At 43.3% G+C, this 25469-nt stretch overlaps 2 long non-coding RNA genes across 3 annotated transcripts; one reads left to right on the top strand and one right to left on the bottom strand.

Moving 5' to 3' along the window:
• Positions 1–32: 32 nt before the first annotated feature.
• LOC135294094 (uncharacterized) lies at positions 33–13647 on the bottom strand. Of its 2 annotated transcripts, XR_010356253.1 has the most exons (4): positions 13556–13647; positions 4862–4919; positions 3517–3655; positions 33–2488 (listed from the first exon to the last, which is right to left on the bottom strand). It is a non-coding gene; the product is annotated as an uncharacterized LOC135294094 (long non-coding RNA). The 2 variants fall into 2 exon arrangements; XR_010356252.1 differs by lacking the exon at positions 13556–13647 and having other exon boundaries at positions 4862–5291.
• On the top strand, positions 3405–25057 carry LOC135294093 (uncharacterized). The gene is made up of 5 exons (XR_010356251.1): positions 3405–3498; positions 11562–11707; positions 12033–12151; positions 19299–19386; positions 19771–25057. It is a non-coding gene; the product is annotated as an uncharacterized LOC135294093 (long non-coding RNA).
• The last annotated feature ends 412 nt before the right edge of the window (positions 25058–25469 follow it).

Below are 25469 nucleotides of genomic sequence, written 5' to 3'. Positions count from 1 at the left end.
CAAATTCTAACCCTTGAATATTTAGAGTAAAATGAGATGCTTTGAGTCAGCCAGTGCATACAAAGCAGTAGTTGAACTCAGAACAAATGTGTTTCTTGAAAGAACTTCAAAAAATGGGAAATTAATTTGAGCTTGGATATTTGTCCTGAGGGATAGGAGAGGCAATGCCATTCATGTGGCAGGGCAGATCTCTCTGGTGGTCCACTACGCAGTAGGAAATGGGCTTCAGTTGTTCAGAATCAAACTCCTTGGAAGTTTTTGAAGGTGCTCGTGTGCTGCTGTGCTGTGCTCAGCTGTTGGTTGCCCAGTGAGGCGGCTGAGCTGTGATCCAGTGGGGATGTCTGTGCCTGGTGTACATTGTTACCAAATGCTCAAAATGTGGGTGAACCCCTTGGCACACCAAGATCCTTTTCCAATATCCTAACTACCTCCGTCCTTTAGTAAAGAGGCACTTTGTGCAGTGCTAATGCAGGTCTGAAGTAAACACAGGACATTGCTCATGGCTTGATCCTCCACCAACTGTTTATCCACCCGGAGATAGTGCCAGTAGATCTCCAACAGTCTGCAGAACCCTCTGGTTCAAAGCTAAGGAAAGGCTTTTACAGGGGAGCCCTTTACACCTGAAAATGCACAATTTTGTCCATTATTTTATGTATCTTGTGTGTATTAAGGCTGAAATGAGGGTAGAACCCCCTCATGCTACAGTTGTCACACTGACTTTGCATACAATGGAAAGATGAACCACAAAGGCTTTGCTCTTAATAAAAGGAGTTTGTTTTGACTACCTTGCTTTAGTAGTAAGGAAACCTTGATGGAACAAGATGTGGCTGAAAGGTGTTTGATAGATTACTGCAGAGGAGCTGGCAGAAAAGAAAGAGACTGTTGCATGTTTCATATTCAGACAATGAAGCTTTCACTTGCTGCTTGGTTCACAGATGTGGCATTGTCAAATTGCAGGAAAATGCCTGGCAGACTGTATCACTGACTATTTTAGGGAGGAAAAAAAATCAGAACACACTATTTATAGAAGCCACACAAATAAGTACTGAGTTCTTATCAGCCAAAGATAACATTAGTTGTGATTTATCAAAGTAATCTTTATTTTATGGAAAATGGATAATAGGGTGTAATTTAATCCTCTGTGAATGTAATGTATATATCAAAGGGTTCTTTTTTGTCAATAAAACCATTTGTTGTACTTGTTAAACTAATTAGTCTGGTTGCTGTTGCTTAGGACAGGATAAAAGATGCCCATTAATGAAAAAGGGGAGGAAAAGATGGGTTTGAAAGTTTGTGAAAAATTTTGTAGTCATTGCAAGCCAGTTTTCTGATCAAAACAGATTTCGCTTCTCACTGCAAGCCTGTGTTAACTAAGTTTGTGAAGATTATACATTTTTCTTTTTTAATTAAAAAATAAACGATTACCCCAAAAAGTTAATCTAATCTGTGCTTCACCTACTCCAGGCGTCAGGGTCTCCTCCAACTTTTTTGGCTACCAATGCTGGCACAAGCTACCAACCCCAGAGCTGAGCGCCGGCAAGGAGGGTGATGTTCCTGGCTGCTTCTCCCTCCTCTGCATTTTTTCCACTATGTGCAAACACATTCCAGGAGTCACAGAGAAAGTGAAAAGGGAAGAAAATTGAGCTGTCTGGGTTCATCCTGTGCTGGTCCCTGGCCAGCCATGCACCTTTCTCTGGGTGAGGGCAAGTTTTGCAGGGGCAGAGCATGGGGCTGAAACTTCATTGAGTCTTGGCTGTGAGAGGGGTCCTGGCAGCAGTGCCAGGCTGTAGAGGCAGGACATGAGATCATTCTTTGGATCTGCAGTTGACCTTGAAAGATCAGGAAGTCAGAAGTAGGTAAGAGTCAGAAGAGAGCATGTATTTTATTATAATAATTTTTTCCTTTTTTCCTTAGTGTTTTGGTGTCCTTGTTTGTAGCCTGGCAGCCTCATGAACTTTTAATAGGAATTTATGAATGATTTTCAGAGAATGAAAATAAAAACAAAAGTCTCTTAAAAGACTGGCTAAGCTCTTAAAGGTCTTCTCCCTTAGAAATGTCTCAGAAAGTGCTCCTTAGAAGGACCATGTTATGGTCCCCATGTTATGGGGAAATCCTTTATGGTCTTTTCCTGGTTGTCTTTAGCAGTTTTGCATGACCATCCCAGTTTCTTGGTTGTCCTTGTACGCTCTGTTTTATAAACTGTCCAATTGCAACGTTTCTAATCGTGAATTGCTGCATCCAGTGGTTTCAAAGGACCTCAAATCTCCTGGACACAGAGGTGAGAATCCTTGGTCACACGTCCAGTTCCCAGGACCCCAGATTGTAGAGCAGATCTGCTCTCTCCAGCCCTTCCCCACCTTTGGGGACACCTGTCTGCTACAGCAGGAGAGACTTGGCCCTGTACACAAAGGACAGGTTCTCTGCTGCCTCCATTACCTCTGTCCTGAGCGCAACTCACAGCTTGGGATAGGGCTGTCCATCTCCTCCGCTGAAAAGAAACAGGAAAATTACCAGATGAGCTACTTGATTTGTGTAGGTGAAATAAAACCTTCAATTCAGCAGCTGTCCAGTCAGAAATCTGAGTGTCAAGTCCAACCCTTCTGCCTTTGCATTTGGTGGCCCTGCTGCCTCATACCTACGTACCATGGGAAAGACAAAACTTTATCCCTGTGAAGATCCATCCCCAGCTGTGGCTCAGAGAGAAACCTGTTCCTCAGGTCTGGGGCTCCTTTCCAGCCCAGCAGAACAGACTGGGTGTCTTCTCACAGCAGCCCTGCTAACACTGCAAGGCAGAGCTGAGGTGCCCCATGGGCTTCCAGGACAGGGATCCAAGCTATTGCCAAGATCAGCTTGCCAGCACTTTGATGTGGAAAGGGCTCTGAATCTGAGGATGCTCTATCCTTGCTGTGCTCCCTTTGGTTTCAGTGGTAATTTCTACTTGAACACACTCAAGCACCATTTGGTTATTTTATAAAATACACAAATTTCTGTTGATCCTCTTCCCCAGGCCTTCTTGGCAGCAGTCAGGAATATCACAGTAGTGATAATGATATGTCAACCTTCTAATTAAATTGGATCAGTTTAGAAAGTTGGGTTTTATGTTTCTATATCCAGAATGGCAAAAGGACTGAAAACTGCCAACCATACCCAGAGCTGCATCAAAAGGAGAGTGGCCAGGAGAGTGAGGAAGTTGATTGTGCCCCTCTAATCTGCTCTTGTGAAATCCCACCTGGAGTACTGTGTTCAGCTCTGGGGCCTCCTGCATAAGAACAACATGGACTTTTGGAAGGAGCATTCCCACCCCTCTGATTGCTAAGGCAGAGCCCAGGAAGAGAGGTGATTTCCACACAGGGAAGTGCAGAATCTGTTCCAGTAATCCCTACTGGGCAGAGGAAAATAGTGACCTTACTTTCAAGCTTATGTTTTTATGTAAACACTGAATGACTCACATGGCTTTTACTTCGGGGAATTGATATGGACTGAGAAAATTGCAGAAAGGTGAGATGTATTTTTTACCAATATTTTTTTCTGTCCTGCAGAGCCTGTGTTGTCTTTCATAAACAGGTGAGGAGGTGTCTGTGGTCATGAACATGTTCTTCCTTTTTCTTCTTGGAAATCCACTCTCAATTAGTCTGGAACATTAGATAAACTGGTGCTAATGAAATAAAAGGTTTTATTAGGTTAGACAACGGTATGCAGTGACTTAGAGGACAAAGTCAAATATTTACCCGGGCTAACTTTAGGAAACAAAACAGCGAAAGAGATCACAAGTAAAACAGCTGAAAATAAAAATTGCATCTGTCAGGTAGATTTGTAAATTAATTAGGGGGATAAATAAGGGTGTTATGTGAAGAGCAATTGATTTTTTTTTTCTAACTTTTTATTGTAAGTCTTTGTGGTTACTTCCAAACACCCAAACTTTGGATCAACTCTGCTAAAACTCTTCAGTGTATAATTAAGACTAAGTGACTTCATGGGAATGTAAATTTACTTGGAGTCCAACAGGTGCTTGAGACCAAAAGACTACTCTTGTTGAGGGCTCACACTGATGTCAGGAGCACAGGACTTGGTGCTCAGAGTGATGCTTTTCTGATCAGGCTGAGAAAATTGCTTCAGAAGAGATTAACTGTGTTGTGGAATTGCTTATCTCCCCCCACAGACACCACAGTGGTGACCAGTTTGGATACAGCTATCTGCAAACTGGAAACTGAGTTTGTTTGGGTTGGCATAGCTTTGAGTAACTAGAGATTCCAGCATGGCCTAAAATACACTTAAATGCCACAATCCCAGCAGAAACAAAATAATTTGATGGGCACTTACCCAGCCAGGTACATACACACACTCCTGTCTGTATTTTTCTGGACAGAATGTGTAGGCTGCAACCTTTCCCAGATATTTTTGAGCAATATCCTCCTCAACACGTCCGGGATGTCATGAGACCTAAGCTCTGCCAGTACCAGCCTGGAGCCCAGCTCATGAACAGCCTGCTGCTCCACACTCCTCATTCAACAGGTGCCTACCCTGACTGCAGCCACAGCGACAGGAGCTCGTACAGCAAAACTGAGGCTGAGACCCCCTAATTGCCCCTGTCTCCTCCATCTGAAAAACTCAACAGCCAGTGTAAACCCCAAACTCCTGAGCAGAGATGACTTTACATGATTTAGTAGGCACAATTTCTCCCTTCCCCTGATGTCATATTTTCTCACCAGGTAAGCAAGTGCACACTTCTGAGCAATACCAGCATTTCTGAGATTGATTTTACTGATTTTCTGGATGCAGAAATGCAGTGGATTTAAAATGTGTTGTTTGGGTACTGAGATTTGCAGAAGCAGAAAATTTTTTGCTTCCCACGTGCACTTACCCTGGATACATTTTTTGAAGTCACGTTCTTGGTCCAGAAAAGTTGCTGCCATTGTTGCCTAAGTGGAAACCAGAATCATCTCAGAGCTCTGTTGCAGGTGACTGAAGTGGGTGGAGTGGCTGTAGGTGAAGCATGGGACTGCCTGATTTTTCCATAGTTTGCTTTTCCATTGAGTTCCCAAAGCTGTAGAACTTTTTACACACAATTCAGCACACAAGTAATCCTACTGCATGGATATATTTCAAATGCAGGAGGTGAATTCAAAGGAAGGGGACATGTTCACACATCTGTTCTTGTGACCTCCATCCCACAGGCACATGAAAAGCTGCATTTGTTTGAAGTTTGGTCTCTCAGCAGAGGTACAATCCTAAAATAACCTTTAAGACTGTACCATCACACCTGAGTTTTTTCTGGCTGCAACTGAAGACAGAGAAATAACATTTTTCTGATCAAGGGCTGAATCCAGCAAATGTACTTAGAGGAAAACTCTCAGTCCAGCTTTCTCCACGGAGAAGACCACTGACAGTGAGATTTTTAAAAAACAGTAGAAAATAAGTTTTCCTTTCAGCATTTTGGTGTGTTAAAAATATGAGCAAAAATTTATACTTGTATCTTGGCTGGTGTTTACCCTTTGAGAGAATCTCCCATTAACCTCAGATTTAATAGATTGAAACTAATCTATTCACTGAATTTTTTATCCCCTCCTAAAAGGAAAAAGAGATAAATTTAATAATAAACTGTGTAACTTGGATATTGATGCTGCTCGGTGTTAAAAGAGCACAGAATATGGAAATCCCCTGGCACACTTATTTTCCATTTATCTGTTTTCTAAACCATACTTTTCAATAGTCCACATATTTAAAGCTCAATCTTCACAGTATGTCCTGATTTTTGCTATGCAAGTGGAAATACATGGAGTGCTGTGAATTTAGATCCATATTTTTATATGATGCCCATTCTTTCTAGTTTCAAGACACAATACAGAACATTTGCAAATCCTTTATGACTCTCCTATATCCACATTGTTATTTTAGAGTCAAGCTGTTAAATGCGTTGCCTGTGGCAGATTCCTTGTGAAAAGTCTTAACTGCAACAATGATCAAAAGCAGGTTTTGGTCCAAAAACCCTGATGGAGAAAGAAAGCAGGAGAAAACAACGTGTGCAGTGTACACTTCGAATGCAAGAGAGCAAGAGTTAGCTTAAATACTTTAATCAGAAGGTGGAAAGCAATTTGGCTTGGCAGTTTTTATCTCATTGCCTGTAGATCCCAGCTCCTGAGAACAGGAAACCCTAAAATCACAAGTCAGAAAAGAAGAGATTCCCTAGAATCAGAGGAAGTGTGAGGGACGGGAGCAAGGAAAGATACGGTTTGGAGAAAGACATGACGTGGAAAATGCTCACGAGAGGCAGAGATTACTTGAGGCAGAAATTAAGATACAAGTGGCTCAGAGAACATTACAGGAAGCTGCTCTAGACCTTGATGGCACAGTGAAAGACAGAGGAAAGGCTGGCAAGCTCAGATAAAGGAGGTTACAGCCTGAGTGATGGGCACAAGGGACTGTGCGGAGGCTGCCAGGACACAGGGAAGGAGGGAAAGGTGTTTCTGTGGGTAGCAGGGCACTCTCTTCCACTGTTTCAGAGAGGTGGGGAGGGGGAGTGAGCGGCAAGATCAGAGGGTGCTTGCTGAGCAATGAAACAGAGAGGAGGAATTAACGGGGAGCTAATGATCACTCTGGAGTGAAGGATCCTGCCATGTGCTAGAAATGGCAGGCAAGAATAAAGGCTTTTCAGGTTTCAGGTAATGACAGTTCAGACAGGCCCATCTATGTCAGAAACATCAGTAGAGTGTATTGCAGATGTTCACATGCCAGGCACAAAGAAAGAAAACCCCCTTCATTTAGAAAACACCTGAAGTCACATTCACCTTTCCATAAACCTCCAAGCCCCACAGCTGGCACAATCCTTGTTCCTATTTGCAGTGCCACAGGCTGTATGATGCAGCCTGCAGGTGATGGAGACAGGTGGCTCTGTGTCTGTCCCCTGTCCCTGTGCAGAAGATGGAGGGCCTCTGAAGAGCCTTGGAGGATGACTGGGAGAGGCAGTAGGGATGCGCTCGGCCAGTGGGACCATTTCTGCTTTTGGCACCAGCACTAGAAGTTAGTGAGCTCTGTGGGAAGAGAAAGGGAAGTGAGAAGAACAGATGGAGACTGCCCTGCCTGAGCCCCAGCAACCCTGATGCCATTGTTTGCTAATGATCTGGAGAAGTTTGCTTGGAGCAGGGGAACAAGCAGGGGAGAGGTTTGCAGAGCCTGTAGTGGAAACAGCAAAGCAGGAAATCTGGGTTTCTTTCGTGGCTGTCACCAGTGCTGGGGAAGTCACTTAATCTCTGTGCTTCAGTTCCCCACGCTGGGTGTTGCAAACACTCGCCTGGAGTCAGGACCAGGCTCCGCTCCTGGCAGGTGGGAGGATCCTGAGCACACACATGGGAGAGGAAAGGGCTTCTCTGCTCTGCTTTCACATCCAAAACCATGGCTCTCAATGAGCAGATATTTTATTACCCTGATGCTGGCAGTCCAATCCGAATCTCTCCTCTCTCTTTGTGCCCTGGTATCTGGCCACAAGGTGCAGGAGAAAGTCAAGGAGGAGGCTCTGCCCAGCCCTCCTTGTGCATCCCTTTGCTTCTGCTTGCAGCAGGAGATTAAATTTGCTTACCTGCCCTTCTTACTCTGCCTCTGCTGCAGGTTTGTAGATGGATGCCAGATCTCTGCCCTCATCTGGAACACCATTTAGCAAAGATTATGAGGTAGTAGAGTGGTAAGAATAGTTGCATGATTAAATAATAAATGAGGTCCTAAAGCCAGAACAAGCAGCCTAGCATCAAATTATTCAGAAGGTAGCTCGGGTGTAAAGCATCGATATGTGCCTGCGGAGGAGAATTCCAGGGTTATAAACACCTACAGAACTACAGGTTTGGCCCTAACTAAGAATTCACCCAAAGTAATTGCAGCTTTAAGGCTTTGCTTATATTTTGCTGCTGTTCAAGTTTATTGAAAGAGATTATTTCTTAATTTTTCACCTAGCCAGATTAATTTTTTCACTGAGAGCTGTGTCTGCTGTCTAAATCAATGTTTCTTCTACATTAGAGGCAGAACTTACTTTCTCCTGCCCCTTATACTGCTGTTTCATTCTACTAAAACATTGTTAAGCTGGTCATGGGGAGTAGATGGGGAATGAGAGTAGAGATAGCACAGATATTTACCCTCACCTAGGTTATCCTTATAAATACTTAAAATCTCTTGCCTAATAACTGAAGTTTTTTTACATGGTACACCCTTTTCCTCTTCTCTTCTTCTGCCCTTATCTTTTCTGTATCACAATCATCTGACTCTCTTTATCTTGTCACTTTGACTCCCTTTTTTGTTGCTAACGCAGTTTCCCTCTCTAACCCCCCTTCCCTTGTGAAGTCTCCTTGCTTTTGTTCCCTTTTCCAGGAGCATCATCTTCTATCACAAACTGCAGATTGCATCTTTCAGCCTTCTCCCATCATGGGTGATTTTAATCCTTAGTCCTAGTCACTTGTGACTAATTGGATTGCTTTCATAAAATCATAGGCATTTGCACTGGGAATTTACCCTGTGGTAATCTAAATTTAAGTGGCTCCACTCTCAGTAGTTACTACTTTCAATCAATTACTTTTCACTGTGAAAAATCAGGTTCAGGGTAGGTTTTTCTCTAACTTCTTAATTTTGAAGGCCATTAAGGTGTATTCTCTAGAAAATGTGATTTATTTTTTAGCCTTTTCCTTTGTTTTGTTTTTATTTTCTATTTGTTTATTTGATTTGTTTGTTTGCTTCTTTTAAGTCACAACACATAGAAGAGAAGGTTTTGATTTAATTTCCCCCTTTTCCTGCATCCAGCAGTTGCTCAAGCCCTTTCTCCTGTTTTCTGTCTTTTGGCTCCTTTCACCCCAGAGCTGCCTGGGATTTCTTTATCACATGGCACTGTGCCAAGTAGTGCCTTCCCTAAGACCTCAATATCAAATCTCTGATTGCATTAAGCACCATATTCTTCCGGTGCTCTTTAGGCTGCATCTTCATTTTTCAGCTGCTTTTCTATTTCTTGTTCAGCACTGCTTTTACTTACAGACATTTTTTAGTATTGATGACATTCTCAGGCTGTGTGTACTTGTTCTGGTGGGGATTTTTGTTTTGTTTTGGTTGGTTGTTTTGCTTTTAATAGATAGACCCTACATCTCATACTGGTGGAAACAGCCGTCCTGTAAGACTTGGTGCACCCTTGGATCTCCTGTAGATGTGTGTGTTCTCCACACCTGGAAGAGGATACAGTAGAATCAAAAAAAGCTATAGGGAATGGCAATTAAAATGATGAGGAGAATGGAGCAAACTGTAAATTAAGAGAAACTGAAAAGGCTGGATCGCCTTAACTTGGAGAAGAGAAGGCTGAGGAAGGATATGACGGAAGCTTACAAAACATGAAGGGGACTGTAAGGGCAATGAAAAGCTCTTGTTCACCTCATCCATCAATAGCAGAAGTGTGGGCATTCAGTGAAATTCGAATGAATTTGTAACAGAGAGTAGCAAGAAAAATTTTACATGGCAAATAGAGAAATCTGGGAACTTGTTGCCACTGGAGGTTGTGGAGATGGACAGTAACATAAGATGCAAAGGGTCTAGAGAAAAAAAAAGTCATTAACAATAGATCAATAAACAGATTCTAAAGAAAATAAGCCAGGATGTCCCTTCTAACCTCCCTAAACCTGTAATTGCTGTGTGGGGCATTACAAGGACAGAGGGCCTTGAGGGGCACCAAGGCTTGTGTGCTGTGTCCAGAGAGCCAGGACACACAGACACTGACCTGACCTGACCTGACCTGATCTGATCTGATCTGGCATTCCCTGCACTCTCCTGCCTTTCCTGTTTATTGCTAGAGATCATTAAACAGCAGGAGTAACACCATGCAGAGAGAAGAAAGACGAGCAGGAGCGTGGTCTTTTGGGAGGGTGAATGCTCAGAGGATGGCAGAGTTAATAGGAGTCAGCAAAATTTCAGAGGGTGAGACTGAGACACTGGGATGCTCAGCAGGAGAAGGCAGAGGGAAGATGTGATGCAAATGGGTCTCCTTCTTCATCAGACTATCTTGTTAGATAAAAACTGCAAGAGAGGAAAACTGATCTGTAGTTTTGCCCTGCTACAACTCATTGTGGGTTGTAGTGGTAATGAAAATAATCCAGAAAGGAAATATATGGTGCTCCTGCAAACTGTTATGAAATAGACCTGCTGTGTGTTAAGGAGAAAATTTGTTGCACACAAAAGGATACTTTGTAATTAAAGCCAGTTTCTACTTTCACCCAGCCTTCCTGTATGGGCTGATGAGGGCTGCTCAATCTGTAATTTTTAAAAACAATATTTATGCCCCCTGGTTTTAGCCTTGCCCACCCAAACTGTGAGCAGTTGCAGCCAGGGACCATCTCTTTGTATCTAGAACCTGAGAAAGATGATTTAATTTGGTATGTAATGCCATTCTATAAGTACTTTTCCCTTTGAATGGGTGTACTGTAATGTCAGAGTATGTAAATCCAATAAATGAGGTGGGAAAATCATAAGTGAGCAAGGGAAGCATTTTCCTGTTGTGTGTAATCAACCTCTGGGAATCAGAAACCCTGAGGTTTTAAACCACCATTGAGCATGTGCAAGGCGAATATCAGAAGTTTGTCATGGCAAATAAACTTTGTTTATTCAAATAAATGTATTTTGCAAGACATAATATACTTCACATTTAGAAAATCTCCAGCTTCAGTAACGGAGCTGGGGACCTGGCATGAAGGTGGATCTCTTACCACTCCCCTCCGTGAAATCCTGGCCACCCTGCTTGGCCCTTTCCCCAGACAACTGTAAGCAGGAGGGGAGTCAGCTCAACTTTAGATCTGGTCCAGGATGGAAGATTTGCAACTCCAGTTTATTTATAATACAGAGAATGTTAAAACATGCAAGCACATAATCAGTAACCAAAGGATAATGTTTTAAAAAACTGATTCTTTTTGTGTGTGTTTGTGCAAACTTCTTCCCATTGTCATCATTTCTGCATGATTCCTGCTTACCTTTTTTGCTAGGGAGTAATTTCACAATCAGCTTCAGCTAGTTCATTTTCCAGAAACCCAAACTGAAACTTAAAATAAATGTGACTTATAAAAAGAACTCCAAAATATGCACAACATAGAAAAAAAATAAAAGGAGAGAAAGGTTTGCCTTGAGCCCTGATAAAGAGGTGAAGTGTAATACTACCCTGCTCCCTATTTACCCAGTCCAACAGGCAGCTGTGTTTGGTCCAGCCAAGCGAAAACAGCAGCAAAATGTTCCTGTTTATATTGGGGCTCCTTTAAATCTGTTTTGGCGGCTGTTTGCTTAGCTCTGATTTATCAGAAAACAAGACACCGGGAAAGAGTGGGTCCAGTTGAAAACCTTGAGGCAGGGATTTTTTGCAGGCATCAGTGATGCAGAGCAAAGCTGTCCAAAAAAGCTATCCAAGTCCCAGTCAGAGCCAGGCATTGCTGATCTCCACACACCGAATCTGCAGGAATTTGGGAGGTTAAAGGATGGACACAAGCCAGAGGCTGTAAAAACAGGACACTAGACTCCTGTTTTGTGGCAGATACTTGTGTTAGCATCTTTCTCTCCTACAGAAATCTTCCATCTGCCTGTGTTAATTCAGACCCACCAAGAGCCAGGCTGGCCCCAGCAAGTCCCCTCACCACTGACTCCTTCTGGAGCATTTCTATCATCTAAAGTTGATGGTGTCTTTTTAAATGCAGTCCCAGCCCTCATACAGGTAGGAAAAGAATCTGACAAACACACAAACAAACAAAAACTCCTCAATTCCTTTTCCCCTACTATTCGACCTGTCAGAACATCATCACTGGGGAAACTGGATACCTTTCATTTCAGAAAAGGGAGGGGAGGCACTCTTATCACCTTTTCACATAATGACTGAGGATAAATAAATAAAAAAAAGAAAATGAAATGTTTCAAGTTGAGCAAATCCTCTGGAGGTGCTGCAATTTGTCAGATTACATGAAGGTTTTCTGAGACTTTTGAAACATTTTCAGATTAAAGATTTTCTTGGAAACTAATGTCTTTCTCTCCTTTTACCTAAGGACTGTAAAATATATCCTGAAATGCACTGTGGTTGGACAACAGAGAAAGAGATCCCCAGCCCAGGATGTCAGTATCGAGTGCACCCTCAGCAAATTTGCAGATGACATCAAGCTGACTGGTAAAGTTGACACACTGAAGGACAGGATGCCATCCAGTGGGACCCCACAACCTCAAGCACTGGGGGTCCTGGGGAATCCCATGAGATTCAAAAAGGCCAAGTGCAAGGTGCTGCACCTGGCCTGGGGCAACCTCCAGCATCTACACAGGCTGGGGGATGAACAGATCCAGAGCAGCCCTTCCCAGAAGGAGCTGAGGTGATGGTGAGGGAGAGGCTGGACACAGCCCAACCATGAGCACTCCCAGCCCAAAAAGCCAGAAGTGTCCTGGGCTGCATCCTAAGCAGCGTGGTCAGCAGGGTGAGGGAGGGAATTCTGCCCCCCTGCTCTCATGAGAGCCCACCTGGAATGCTGCATCCAGCCCTGGGGTCCCCAGCACAGGAGGGACATGGATCTCTTGAAGTGAGTCCAGAGGAGGCCCATAAGGATGATTAAAGGGATGGAGCACCTTTCCTGGGGGGAAGGCTGAGAGAATTGGGGTTGATTAGCCTGGAAAAAAGAAGTCTTTGAGGGCACCCAATTGTGACCTTTCAGCACCTTGAGGGACCTTACAAGAAAGGAAGGGGAATTTTCACAAGAGCATTTAGTGACCGGACAAGGGTGAATGGTTTCAAACTGAAAGAGAGTAGGTTTAGATATGAGGAAAACAAATTCTTTACAGTGAGGGCAGTGAGACACTGCAACAATTTGCTCAGTGAAATTCTGGGTCCTCCATCCCTGAAGGTGCTCAAGACCAGGTTGGATGGAACCTATGGCAGGGGGGGATTTGAATTAAATTATCTTTAAAGACACTTCCAACCCAGTCCATTCTATGATTCTGGGTCTCTATGACTGTCCTTTAACCTGCAGATTATAGGAGCCAGGACTGCATATATTTGTTGGGGTAAAGTTGCTACCTAACCTCTGTACTTTGAGTCAGTCTGTTTTGTATCTGTACTGTTAATTTTTGCTCAGAATAGCTAGCCACAGTTGTGCACAGTATTGTGATTGCTACCTGCATAACCCCTGCAATATCAGGTTATCTGAAGAACACCGTGCTATTGAGATACTGCTCAAAAATGCAAATATGCACTGTGGGAATACCCACAAAATATGGTTTCCCGTCTGACTTCTATTTTTGCAAAGGAAGATAAACATTAAACAGTGGAAAGAACAAAAACATGATGGGAGTTGAGAGCATGAGGCAACAGGAGAAGATAGAAAAGTTCTTTAGATGAAGGTTTTTTGCAAAGCAACAAATACACTTGCCTTGAAAGCCACAGACATGGTTTTCACACAACAATAGCTCTCACACAGGGACCTCAGGTCAATGTAATCTTACTAGGTATTTTTAGATGAGGGTGGCTATTGCTGCTATCAGAGTGTCTAACCTCAACTATTCCTTAGTGTGCCAGTTCCTTGCTTACCTTCTAAATCTCTTGCCTTGGCCTTCCACAATAGCTCAGATTTCTGAGACTTCTGTGCATGAGCAGATTTCTCCCAAAAAATTGGTGCAGTCTGTAAAGAAAGTCTGTGAGTTCAAATCAAGGCTTAGACAACACCAAAATATACAAACCCAGAGGTAAAAGATAGAAAGCTGGAACATCATTTAGAAAGCATAGCTATGAAAATGCGAACAATTCCCTTCTTCTTCTTCTTTGCCCTTTTTGTATCATTCAGACAATGTGGACTTTTCCAAGGAGATATTTTATCTATAACTTTGTGAACTTAAGTCTATCATCTTCAAATTGTTGAAAGCTTCAGGCGTGAAAGGTTGTGGTCACTCAAAAGCTCCTTTGCAAAGCACTCTTGGTGCAATAAAACCATCATGTTATGAAAAAGAAAAAAGGAATTAAAACCTGAGACAACTACAATGGAACAATTCTGCACTTGGAAATAATTTCCAGCAATTAATTGATGTTCATTTACAGGGATGGGACTAGGGTCCAAAACAGGACTAGCAGACACAACAGCTTGCTCAGGGGGGCTAAGGCCTTGCCCAAAGTGGAGAGAGGCGAGGGGGCAATGGGGTCTAAGCAGACCCTTAGCAAGCCAGTTTTTAGAGCAGCCTGGCACATAAGTCATTGTGTGGCTGGAGCCATTTCAGCTATAAAAGTTGCCACCAAAGTGACATATGATTGATAGCTGATAACACCTTAAATCTTACACTGCCTGAGTCATCCTCATTACAATTAGCACACCAAGAGCAACTGGTAAATTAGGGGTGTAATTGCCTTAACATCCCAACAGTCAAGAAAGAGAAGAATTAAATTCCCAAATTAACAACAATTTCCTGGAGGCGCATCTCCTTCTCATGGAGTGTGCACCTACAATCGTGAATCAGCTACACCTTTTTGGTGTCCAGACTTAAGTAGAGAAAATTGGTCTGGAGGCCATTCCCCAAAAAGTCAGAAGGAAGCAGTGATGGAGCAGACTCTGTGTCACACAGAGAGGGATGAGTCTATGCAAGAAAGGGTACCAAGGCATGGAAATGAGGAGCTGTGTCTGCAGCAAGGGCATGCCTCCTTCTGAGACCATATTTATCAGTAGATCTCCTCTCCAGTGTTCTTTTCAAAGTTTATACAGTCCTCCCCAGCAATGTATGCAGGTGTCCCCCACAGGACAGGTGACAGGAATGTCATCTGCCACAGCAGGCTCAGTTTCATCCATAACCTCAAAGGAAGTTTATTTCAGCTCTCCAGCATATATATTGCAATGATGGATAAATTGGTGCCTGTTCTCCTTAGTGGGGATGGAGCCAGTGCCTAGGTCCAGCACTATGGATCAGAAACCCCTTCAGAGGGTAATCCAGTGTCCTAAATATTGAACAGCTAATAAACCACAGGGCGTGCATCAGTCCTGCTGTACCTTCCCCCTCTTTGTTCAGCTCCTACTGTCAGGAATATCGATGCATTTCCTGTAGAACCACCCAGCTCTTTCACACCAGAAAAGTGACTGCTTTTCCCTTTGAGGCTCTGGAGAACTGTTGCCAAGAGAAAGTAGAGACGTGTCTGGTGCTGTGGTGAACTATGAAGACAAGGATAGCGTGCCTCTCCTTTCTGAGAAAACTGGGGCATCACATTCCCTCTTTAATCTCAGAGCTTTGTGATACCCTTCTTGATTTCCATATTTCAAAATATTTGGGATAGCTTAGAATGGATACATTTTTATACTCTTCCTTAGGTAAGTGTCACTACATGAGAAACAGGATCTCTGGGCTGCACAGGTCTGTCAATTCTCATCTCCTTAACATGTTCTTATTTATTTCTATGTCAATATTTTCCACTGTATGAAAGAGCTTTTTGGGATTTTACTCTAATACTTTCACAGGCAACAAACATATCTACTGTCTGCCTTCAATTTGCAAGACTAAACAAGCTGACATCTTTCTCTGTCCATTCATACAAAAGGTCTCCTTTCCCTCAAGCATCCCACGCTGTGAGAACTCTGCTTGGAGAAGCCAAGGAATTCCTATGATGTGCATAGAAAATTACCAGGCATTAAACTTTTCTGAAAAGTACTGTGGTTTAAGGCATCCTATCATCAGTACTTTTTATTTTTTCTTCTTAGCACATTGAGGTTACCTATTAAAGTAGGATAGATGTTCTAAGAAAATAATTCAAATCCTTAAAATGAAATTTCAAGAAATAGAAAATCCATAAAATAATTGTAACATTTTTTTTAAATCTAAGAATTTTCAGTAAAAGAATTTTAATAAAATACACAACCTTATGTTACAAGTCAAAATAGCATTAGTAGTTTCAATGATGCTTTAAATTAAGCTGAATTATACAAGTGTTATTTAATATCACTAAGCAATATTTGCCTCATTTCATATAGATTTCAGGTTGCTTTTGGCAGTTTATATATAGTAGCTAACTCCTTAACATATTTGTGAATGTGATTAATTTATTTTTAGTTGTTTATGGCAAGTTAATATCTTTCTGTAAGTAGCAATGATGGTAAAATTCTCCCAAAGCATGGCAGTTACAGATGTAAGCATTATAAAGACTAAATAGTGTGTATCATCTTATAAATTTGTCCTTGAGATAATACAAAATGAGGCACAGTCAGTTAAGATATTAATCCTGTATGTTTAAAGTCCCTGACAATGAAACTATTTTATGAAATAGCTTTTAAGGCAGTTATAAGAGCGGTTCTCTCTCCATTAACACCCACACACACATTAAGCAAGCCTCCATTTCACTCTGATAATTTTAGAACTGGATAGCTTTGTTATGAAGCTGAGAAAGCAACAAACTCTGCATTTCTTTTGTGCTGCCTGCAAAACGGGGGAGATGAACTCCAAAAGTGGGTGTCCCTTATACAAAAGTGAGCCATGGACAGCAGGGCTTGCACCCAGGTGATGTCCCTCTGCCTCCTGGGGAGCTGCCATCATTTTATGGGGGACCATCACTGCTGGGACCGCGAGCTAACATTTTGCAAACCTTCAATGTCACAAAAATGGTCTGCTCGTGACAGAGGTGTGACTGGGCACGAAACTGCTTGTCAAAGGCTGCATCACTTCTGCCCATTCCCATTCATCCTGGAGGGTGTATGTATGTATCACATAGAGCTATATATTTATCTATAGATGCACAGTCACAGCTGCTTTAGAATGGAGTCCAGTGCAGTACTTAAACCCAAAGTGATGGTCTGAAGAGGTAAAAAAAGGCTGCGGGGAGAGGCAGACCTAAGGCAGACCTCGGCAGGATGTGGCTACAGCACAAAGCGAGTGCTTTGCCTCTTTTCTCATCCTACCAAGCTGCCGTGCTGCCACCGCGGATGGCCCCGTTTTTGGCTCTAGAGCCGGGACGCTGTAGGTACAGCTTAGCTGAGCACCTAACTCCCAGCTGAGCTGGAGCGGGAGCTGGATCTTCAGACGTACCTCCCTCTGTCCCTCTCCCCCCTCCCTCTCTCCTCTCCTCCCTCTCCTTTGCTCTCACAGCTCATTAACTCGCTGATTTCGAGCTTAGTCCCAGAAGATTCTCACAGAGGCAAAGCAGCAGCTGAGATGCACAGAAAATTTGTGTGTTATTATCTAAAAGGAATTGCTGCTGATCAATTGACAGGAGGGCAAACTAAGAGACAACAAATTCTCCTCTCCTTGCTCCTCCTTCCCTCCCTCCCTTGCCCCTTCTTTTGGGTAGTAAGCGGGAAATAAGCGAGGATAAGGCACCAATACGGATAACGAAAATATGCAAAATTCTGTGATAGAAGATGAAAAGCTTAGGCGCAGAAGCACTCAGGCTTAGGGGGAAAGCCTGGCTCGTAGCTCACGGGCATTCAGAAGAATCCTCAGCGCTGCAGTTGGTGCTGCCCGGTTTCACACACTTGAGGATGAAGCAGGTGTTGAAGATGGATGGTGCCAGAGCAGCGTGGCTGTGAGGATGTGACTGCGGGGGTCTGTGCCCCGTGCATTGCTGTCGGACCCCCTGGCACACCTCTGTTCCTTTCCTGGCCATGACGAGGAGGGCTAGCCAGAAAAACTATTGTGCATCTATGCCTGCATCCGTCTCAGTGTTTGTAGTGACAAAACCAGCAGGATAACCTGTCCAGAGAAATGCCACCAAAAATGCTAGAGAGAGCTGCTGGGTACACAGAGCAGCTGTGGGATTTTTTCATTTGAAGGTCCAGGTGCTCCTGAGGCCCCACGTTAACCCCATTATTCTTTATGTCAGGATGAGATTCCACTGTCAGGAGAAACTCCAACATAACCACAGCATTGAGGAGGGTTCACCTCTCTAGAGCATTAGCTGCCACAAAAGCTGTCCCAAGAAGAGCCACTGGTTACCACTGTTTCTGCTGTTTTTTTCCTGGTGTCAGCCAAATCTCTTCAGGATAGCACAAGAAGAATGGGTGCAGAGGGGGGTAACTTTGCTTCACCAGAGGCTGGAAGGTGACCAGAGAACAGCAGGGTGGCAATCAGGTGTGGAAACTCAGCAGAACAAATAAATTAGCATCCTGTCCCCAGTGGGAAAAGTGTTCCCATGCTGCTTACAAAGCCAGCAAAGAAAATGGGGATTTCTGGGCCACCGCCCCGTGCAAGGAGGGATGGAGGGCAGCCAGCTCAGAAGGAAACTCTGCAGCGCTGGCAGCTGCCTCTGAGCAGAGGAAGTCCCTATCGTGGTGGGCCTTGCTCTGCCCTCTTGGGCAGAATTATTTACACTCTTCATTTCCTAATGTTTGCTTTAGAGTAACAGATAGATGCACCACATGATATTTACTTGTGTTTTGCCTTGGTGCAAGTACTATTACCCTGTCTTCTCTGTGTTGAAATGTAACAGGGACATCACCTGCTTGCTGAAGGTGCTTTATGCGCAAAACAGAAAAAAGCCAGACTTTTTTTCTGCAGTCTTACAGACAGGAGGATGAGCAAAACCCCACCCAAGTGGGGTTGCACTTCAGCAACTCTTAAGCACATCCGCTTCACAGCAGCATGTGCTTAAATGGTTTGCTAAATCAGGACCTTCAAACGGAGCCAAAGGCATTTCAGGAAAAAGGTCCCAGGGCCAGCAAAGTCCAGGGGACTAGCCAAGTCCAAATTTTTTGTGTTAATTATAGGAAGGTATTTTATCTACTAGTGCATTCTTTCAAGTCATACATATAACTCTTCCACAAGTAATCCATGAGGTCAAAAAAGCATTTTGCAAAGCTTCCAAGATGGAAAGACACAATACGAGGAAATAATTATTTTTTCCATTAAATGGCAAAAACAGAAAGAAGGGTGCCACTTCTCTGGAAATCACATTGGTTCTCCCCCTCCTCTGAGGCTCTTCTAGGAAACACGACCGGGTTCCTTTGGTTCCCTTTGAAGAGGACAATGTCACTGAATTTCAAGCCATTCATTTACAGAGACCAAAGACAAATATTTTCCTGAACTTTGACTACCTGAATCAGGAAAAAAAATGTTTATAAACAGAAGCTGATGTTATTGATGACATACTTGGCTGAAATCACAAAGGCTTATCAGTATTCAGGGCTTCTGAAGTAGGGTTTGTAAATGTCTAATATGTGTGTAAGTGAGCTATTTCCTGTAAATCAATGTACCTTACTTTAGACTTCAGCTTAATAGCAAACATACCCTCCAAAACAAATGACACAATCATCGCTTTATCTCTACATGAACTCTGTCCTATACCATTCTGTTCTTTTGTCTTTTTCTTTCAGCAGAAAATTTGTACTCGTCATAAGCTTCAATTAAGGTAAATGAACGCTATAAATCTGGAATCCCCGAATGCATAATCAGCAAACAAAGGTTGGTTTCTTGGATGTTTTTATTAAGAGGATGTACCTTAATGAATAGATAGCAACAAATGCTAGAGATGACAACAGCATGGCAAAGTGGGGACTTGCTTTATATGATTTTAAGAGTGCTTATTCTGGTAATTTAGGAGATCAGAAGAATAACACAGAGCAAACACACTAGTTCAGAGATCAGGGAGAGAAAACAACCCCATTTCTTCTTGTCCTTCAGACCACAGAAGGCAGATGGGTAGAGGTCTCTGTATTCTGGATTTTTGTTACTAGCAAGATTTTCATGGCCAGTCCTCCTGCCAAGTGATGTAAACAAACAATATCCTGAACTCGTTGGAGCCCAGCCAGTTTATCACACCTTCGTGTGCCCTTGTCTATTTTTCAGAGCTGCCATGTGGAAAGCACACTGTTGGCCAAGCAGCAGAAGCTGATTGAACTGGCTCTCACACCACTGGTGAACCTGGTCCACAGCTCATTTTACCCTTTCTTTCCAAGCCAGTACCAGGATCTAAGGCACATAATGTGTCCTACAGAACTTCTGCAGTAGACTTGCTGTGTCATTTCTCAGGCATGAAGTCGGCAGAAGGCAGTTTGTCTGTCTCTTTCATGGCTCACAGGGTGCCCAGCTGAATCACCATAAAGTGGGAACCTCCAGCGCCGTGAGCTTTCCCTGTTCTATGAACTGAGGCAAGCAAGCAGCCCAGCCTCACTCTCCCATGGGCACTGGCACATCACAGGGTCCCTCTGGAGGCTGACCCTTGGGCCCTGCTCACTGTCACGTGCACCAGACAGGGCAGGTAAATATGTCATGTGGTGCTCTTTGGACAAGGGCTGTTTGCCAAACTTTAGAGGAGATTGATGCACTTGTTTCACAACTGAAGGGGGGAAAGTGAAAACATTTGGGAGCTGGCCCTGTCAGAGTACACACATCTCTCTATCTAAATGGAATGTCTAAATTGCTAAGTCTTCAGAAGTGTTTTCATCAGTAACATAGCATTACACAGAAACCTCTTACACAGAGCAAAAGATAAAAAAACTCACCCCAACAAGCAGTCAGGGATTAAGATCACTTTGAGATTTATGAATTTGAAATAATCTTCTCAAATTCAAAATGGCTGCCCCAAGGGAGGGAGAAGGTAGCCTGGACCATCTCACTCATCTATGACATGAACCAGGCAGAGCAGAAGCTAAACCAGACCTCTCTGAGCAGATGTGTATGGAACCTTCCTGCCAGCACTCCTTGCCTGTGTGGATTCTCTGATGTCCAGAAAAAAAGGAGTTAATCATCCATCACCTCCCTTCATGGTAATTCTCATCTAAAGGGAAGAATGAAACCACTGGATTCACACATTATGGACACAGGAGAGACACACACATGCCTGTAAATTTTCTAAGATTATGAATTAAACTTAGGAAAAAAGAGTTATTTTTCTGCTAGAGTAGAAGATGTTACAACGGCTATTCCTAAAATTAGAAGTGCTTACTGAAAAACCTAGCAGCGTGTATTCCATTAGCTAAGAGGAATCTTTGCTGTGTATCTTTGCCCATACAAACAGCAGAGAATTTGCCTGCTCCTCTCCCTGATGAGCACAAACACATGCACAGCTCCCCACTTCATGATGTCACTGATATCAAAGAAAAAATCTCCCTGCACTTGAGCAGGGCAGTCAGGTGCACAGTGAGCTCCTGCCCAGCCATGCAATGCAAGAGAAGAAGGTCATCAGCGTGATGAACAAATGTAGGTAAATGCACACAATTCCCTTGTCTAAACCCTCCATGCATTTCATGCAGCATGGATGCAGGATAGCCATCTCCTGGAGAGCACCATGTGTTAGTCCATGGCAGGATCACTATCCAAGGCATCACACTGTTCTGCTGTGCTAACACTGCACTGAAAAGCTGGACATGCAGCACCATCCTTTAGGTCTTCCACTCTTTTCACCAGACACCTGCTTTTGTGCCATTAACCCAATAAAATTTGTCTCAGCAAACACTAGGGACATTTCCCCAGCAACATGGCTGGGACAAGAAATCCACTGGGCCATAAGGTGCCCAGATGAAAACTCCTTTCATCAGGAACTTTGGCCACAATTTTGCATGGGTCTGAAATTCACCATTCCCAGGGGATGGCCGCAGTGTGCTATGCAGGGAGAGGGATGTAGATGGACCAAAACATCCTGGGGCGCTGCTCCTCCTGCCAGCTGGGCACTACTGGAGCCATCCTTGGGTCTGGGAAAGTCTAATGCTCTGTCAGGTAAGTGTCCTTGAAGGCCTGAAACTCTCTTTTGTGAAGGCTGCATGCATGGCTGAGATCAGCCTTGAGGTATGCTGGGAGAGTTAGGAATTCATTCCCTCACTGCAAGCTCGGTGAGGGGATTTTCTCCATAATATCTGAGTGCTGCTTTACAATAAGAAACTAATTATTTTAAATGAAGTAAGGCTCAGTGCAACTAGAGAATTAAATGTAAAATATAATCATGCCTTGTATCGACAGGACAGCAAGTAATTGGCTACTTTCCTGCAATTTTCACCTCAGCTCACCTTGGTATGCAGTCACTTCACTGCTCTGCCTCAAACTTTGTTTCTGTGCCAAGTTAATAAGGGTGCAATCTTTTCCATTAATTTTAAGAGGCTTTGGAGCAAGCCCTGCACATGTGGGAATTACAGCTGCAGTGTGATGGTGCTGCCTGCTGTGTCTGAAGCTTTCATTCACAGAGCTCATCACACACCAGTCCATAGGCAGGCAGCCAGAAATGCACTTGTTAGCTCCTTGTAGATACACCTGTGAGGTGATTACAGCAGCACAAATGGATTTTTGTGAACTGGTAGTCACTGAAAAAGCCAGTGCTTTTCATAGATGCAGGCCACTGGGTCTGACCCAGAAAAGCAAACTGAGGTCAGATCAAACCATTCAACTCTGTCAGCTCATGAGAGTGTTTCAGCAGTGCTGTGTGTGGTACCATTCAGCAAAACTAAGAAATTAGTGTATTTCTAATAGTTAAAAGAAACTGATACTTCCTTTTCTATTCATACTCCAGGGTACTTTGGGCTTCTCCAGGTTTACTACCTCTGTCTGCCTGGAAAATTTTGAACCTGCCTTGGCTGTTTCCTTGAGCAATGTGGCAACAGCCATCTGGGGAATACTTTCAGTTACTGATTCTGGTGTCTATTTATGGAGTAATTTACTGAATATATAATATTTTATTAACCACTGAAGCAGACCCTGGTCCCCAGCTGCCAGTTTACAGATCCTATGGATTTTCTGTCCTCATCTCTCAGTTAATGTTTAAATATTGAATAGTTATTCTTTATTGATAAATATTTAAGTGAGAGAGGTATACTTCTGAGGGCTCTTACAAGAGAGATGGGTGAGGAGAATTAAAAAGAGAGAAATTTATTTGAAGCCAAATGTAAATCACAGTGAGGATACGACCTGAGTCTCTTATCCCTTGGATGAACAGCCACAGAACTCTAGAATTAAGGAAGAAGATTATAGCAGTGTAGGCAGTCAACACCTTTGAGGGTATTTGTTGGTTTATTTCTTAGGAAACGTCTCTGGGATCCACCCAAGGCAATCAGACACAAATTCCTAAAAGGACAGAGACCCCATCTGTAAATGGGAACATCCTGCCACGCCTTACTGCAGCTGTTCCCTGACAAGAGGAAACAGCCTCAAGTTGTTCCAGAGCAGTTTTAGATTGGATATTAGGATTGTCAAGCATTGGCACAAGCTGCCCAGGGAAGTGGTGGGGTCACCATCCCTGGACATATTTAAAAGATGTGCAGATGTGAAGGACAGGGTTTAGAAGTGGGCTTGGCAGTGCTGAGTTAATGGACTGAACAATCTTGAAGATCTTTTATACCCTAAATGATTTTATGATGCTATGGCAACACCAGTGGCTTTTCTGTCCTCTTCCCAGGCATAAAAATAGGAGGAGCTCCATTTCCTTTTTCCTCTAGCTGATTGTGGAGCTTTCTTGGCCTTTTCTTGCCACTATAAGCATTAGCTTTTCCAGTGTGCTGGGATTTGTATTGATTTGGGTCTCAGTTTCAAAACACAGTAGCCCTGACTACAAGTGTGTTACCACATCTGTGTTTGTAAACATGCTGAAAGGTGCATAGGATCATGTCTCTGGAGGCAGCTGAGCATCTCATGATCCTGTGGAACACAACAAGAAGAGAAAAGAGCAAAATGTCTCATATATGCCTCATAATTCATGTAGAGGTCTAAGAGGGATACAGAAGAAAAATGGTTCTAATGAGCAGATCTGGTCAGAACCAGTAAGACTGCAGTTAAATTGACTTCCTATGGTATATTTGTTTTGGTACTTCAGCACAAATATACTTTTCCTTTGAACTGTGCCTCAGCCATGTACTTGGAGCCACCCTCACTGGCCCTCTGCCTCTTCAGAGTCTGGAAAGTGGGACAGCTTCAGCTGAGAAGAGCACAACCCTGCCCAAAAGGTAGTCAAGATGGTTGCAGCACTGCAGGAGAAGATGCTTTCAGCTCAGAGAAGGCAGGGAATAGAAGATATCTGCTCATTCTTTGGCCTTTAAAATCAGCCCAAGGCCCCTTGCCAACTTGTCACCACCAAGATGTGGTGGAAATGGAATTTCTTGATCCCAGCTTGGTTTTATCTGACTTGTTTTACACACAAAACATGGCCAGTTCTAGAGCTACCCAGGGACAGAGAGCCAGCTGCTAAGTGGGATTTTACATCTTAAACTTATTCATGGGAGCAGATTAGTCGATTAGTCATATTTTTTTCAAGTGCTGGTCTATAGTATCTCAGAGTCCCAACTGTAAAAAAAACCACAATGGTTTCCAGCTTTTGGAACTCTTCAGGAAAGAATGAATTTCTTGATAGGAGTGTGAAGTCAGAAGTGAAAGCTGTGCTTTGGTGTATGAACACACATCCCAGTGAGTCCCTGGGACAGAGGTGTTAATAGATGCCATGGATACAATAAAGCAGAGGACTTGTTTCCTGGTGGAGTGATATTTCTTTCTGTTTATTCATATTACACTTATTATAACACTATCAGCATGAAGAGGGTTATATTAATGAGGGCAGCAGAGATAAGATCATGTGCCTGCACGGGCTGCTGGTACCTTGCACACAGCTTGATCCTATTCAAAGGCTTAAACATACTTAAATCCTATCCAAATCCTTTATCACTTTAAGCCTCTTATGGCTTTAATGCTTCAAAAATACACCCTGGATCAGTCAGCCTGACAAACTGGAAAGAGAGGAAAGGCTAGGGCTTTTGATGGCACCCGGGGCTTGTGCCTTGCACACTTAGCTCAGGGTCCTCAGAAAATCCTCAGTGGCCAGGCAGGATCACCCTGGGACCAGGGGCAGGAGGAAGTTCCATGATCCCTGTCTCTGAGGAGTGGGATGGTGCTGGGCATCATGGGCATGGGAACATGTTCCTTTCTGGGAGCAATGAGATGTAAGTGGGTTCATGGTGCCCACTTTCATGAAAGCCTCTGCATGGCAGTGAGCTGTTTGAAAAGGTCAGTGTTCCTTTCATGCTGCCACCCCTTGTCTTGGAACAGGACAGTGCCAGAGATCCATGTCACCCGTGTTTACTGTAGTAAACCCTACAGTAGCAACTGCAGGGGTGTAGGGTTTATTTTCCAGCATGTGTGCTCACCCTGCTTGGCATGGCAGAGACCCCACACTGGCTACAGCCTGCAGCTTTGACTGGAATATGAAGAAAGAAAAATGACAGCAACAAAGTCACTCTTTGGAACTGGAGTTTGCTCTGCAGGGAGATCTCTTTTTACCTCTGAAGTTTAGGTGTGAGTTGAGGGAAGGCATTATTATCCAGCATAGTTCTTTCCCCAAAGACAAAATAAAAGGTTATAGGTTTGACATTAAAAGATGCTTTTAAAGTGTTCTTTTGCAGTATATTTTGTTGTATATATCCACCAAGTGTGGGAATAAAATGTCACACTTAGGGGTTTAGTCATCATGCGGCTTCTCTTATTCAATAAAAATAATTGATCCCAGACATGTACATGCAATAGTGCTTTGCAAGGAACCAAATACTGTACCAAATGCTGCATACTGTACTCAGATT

This window comes from Passer domesticus, chromosome 2, assembly GCF_036417665.1.
Source record: "Passer domesticus isolate bPasDom1 chromosome 2, bPasDom1.hap1, whole genome shotgun sequence".
Classification (NCBI taxonomy): Eukaryota; Metazoa; Chordata; class Aves; order Passeriformes; family Passeridae; genus Passer; species Passer domesticus.
This window is presented reverse-complemented; position numbering and strand designations above follow the sequence as displayed.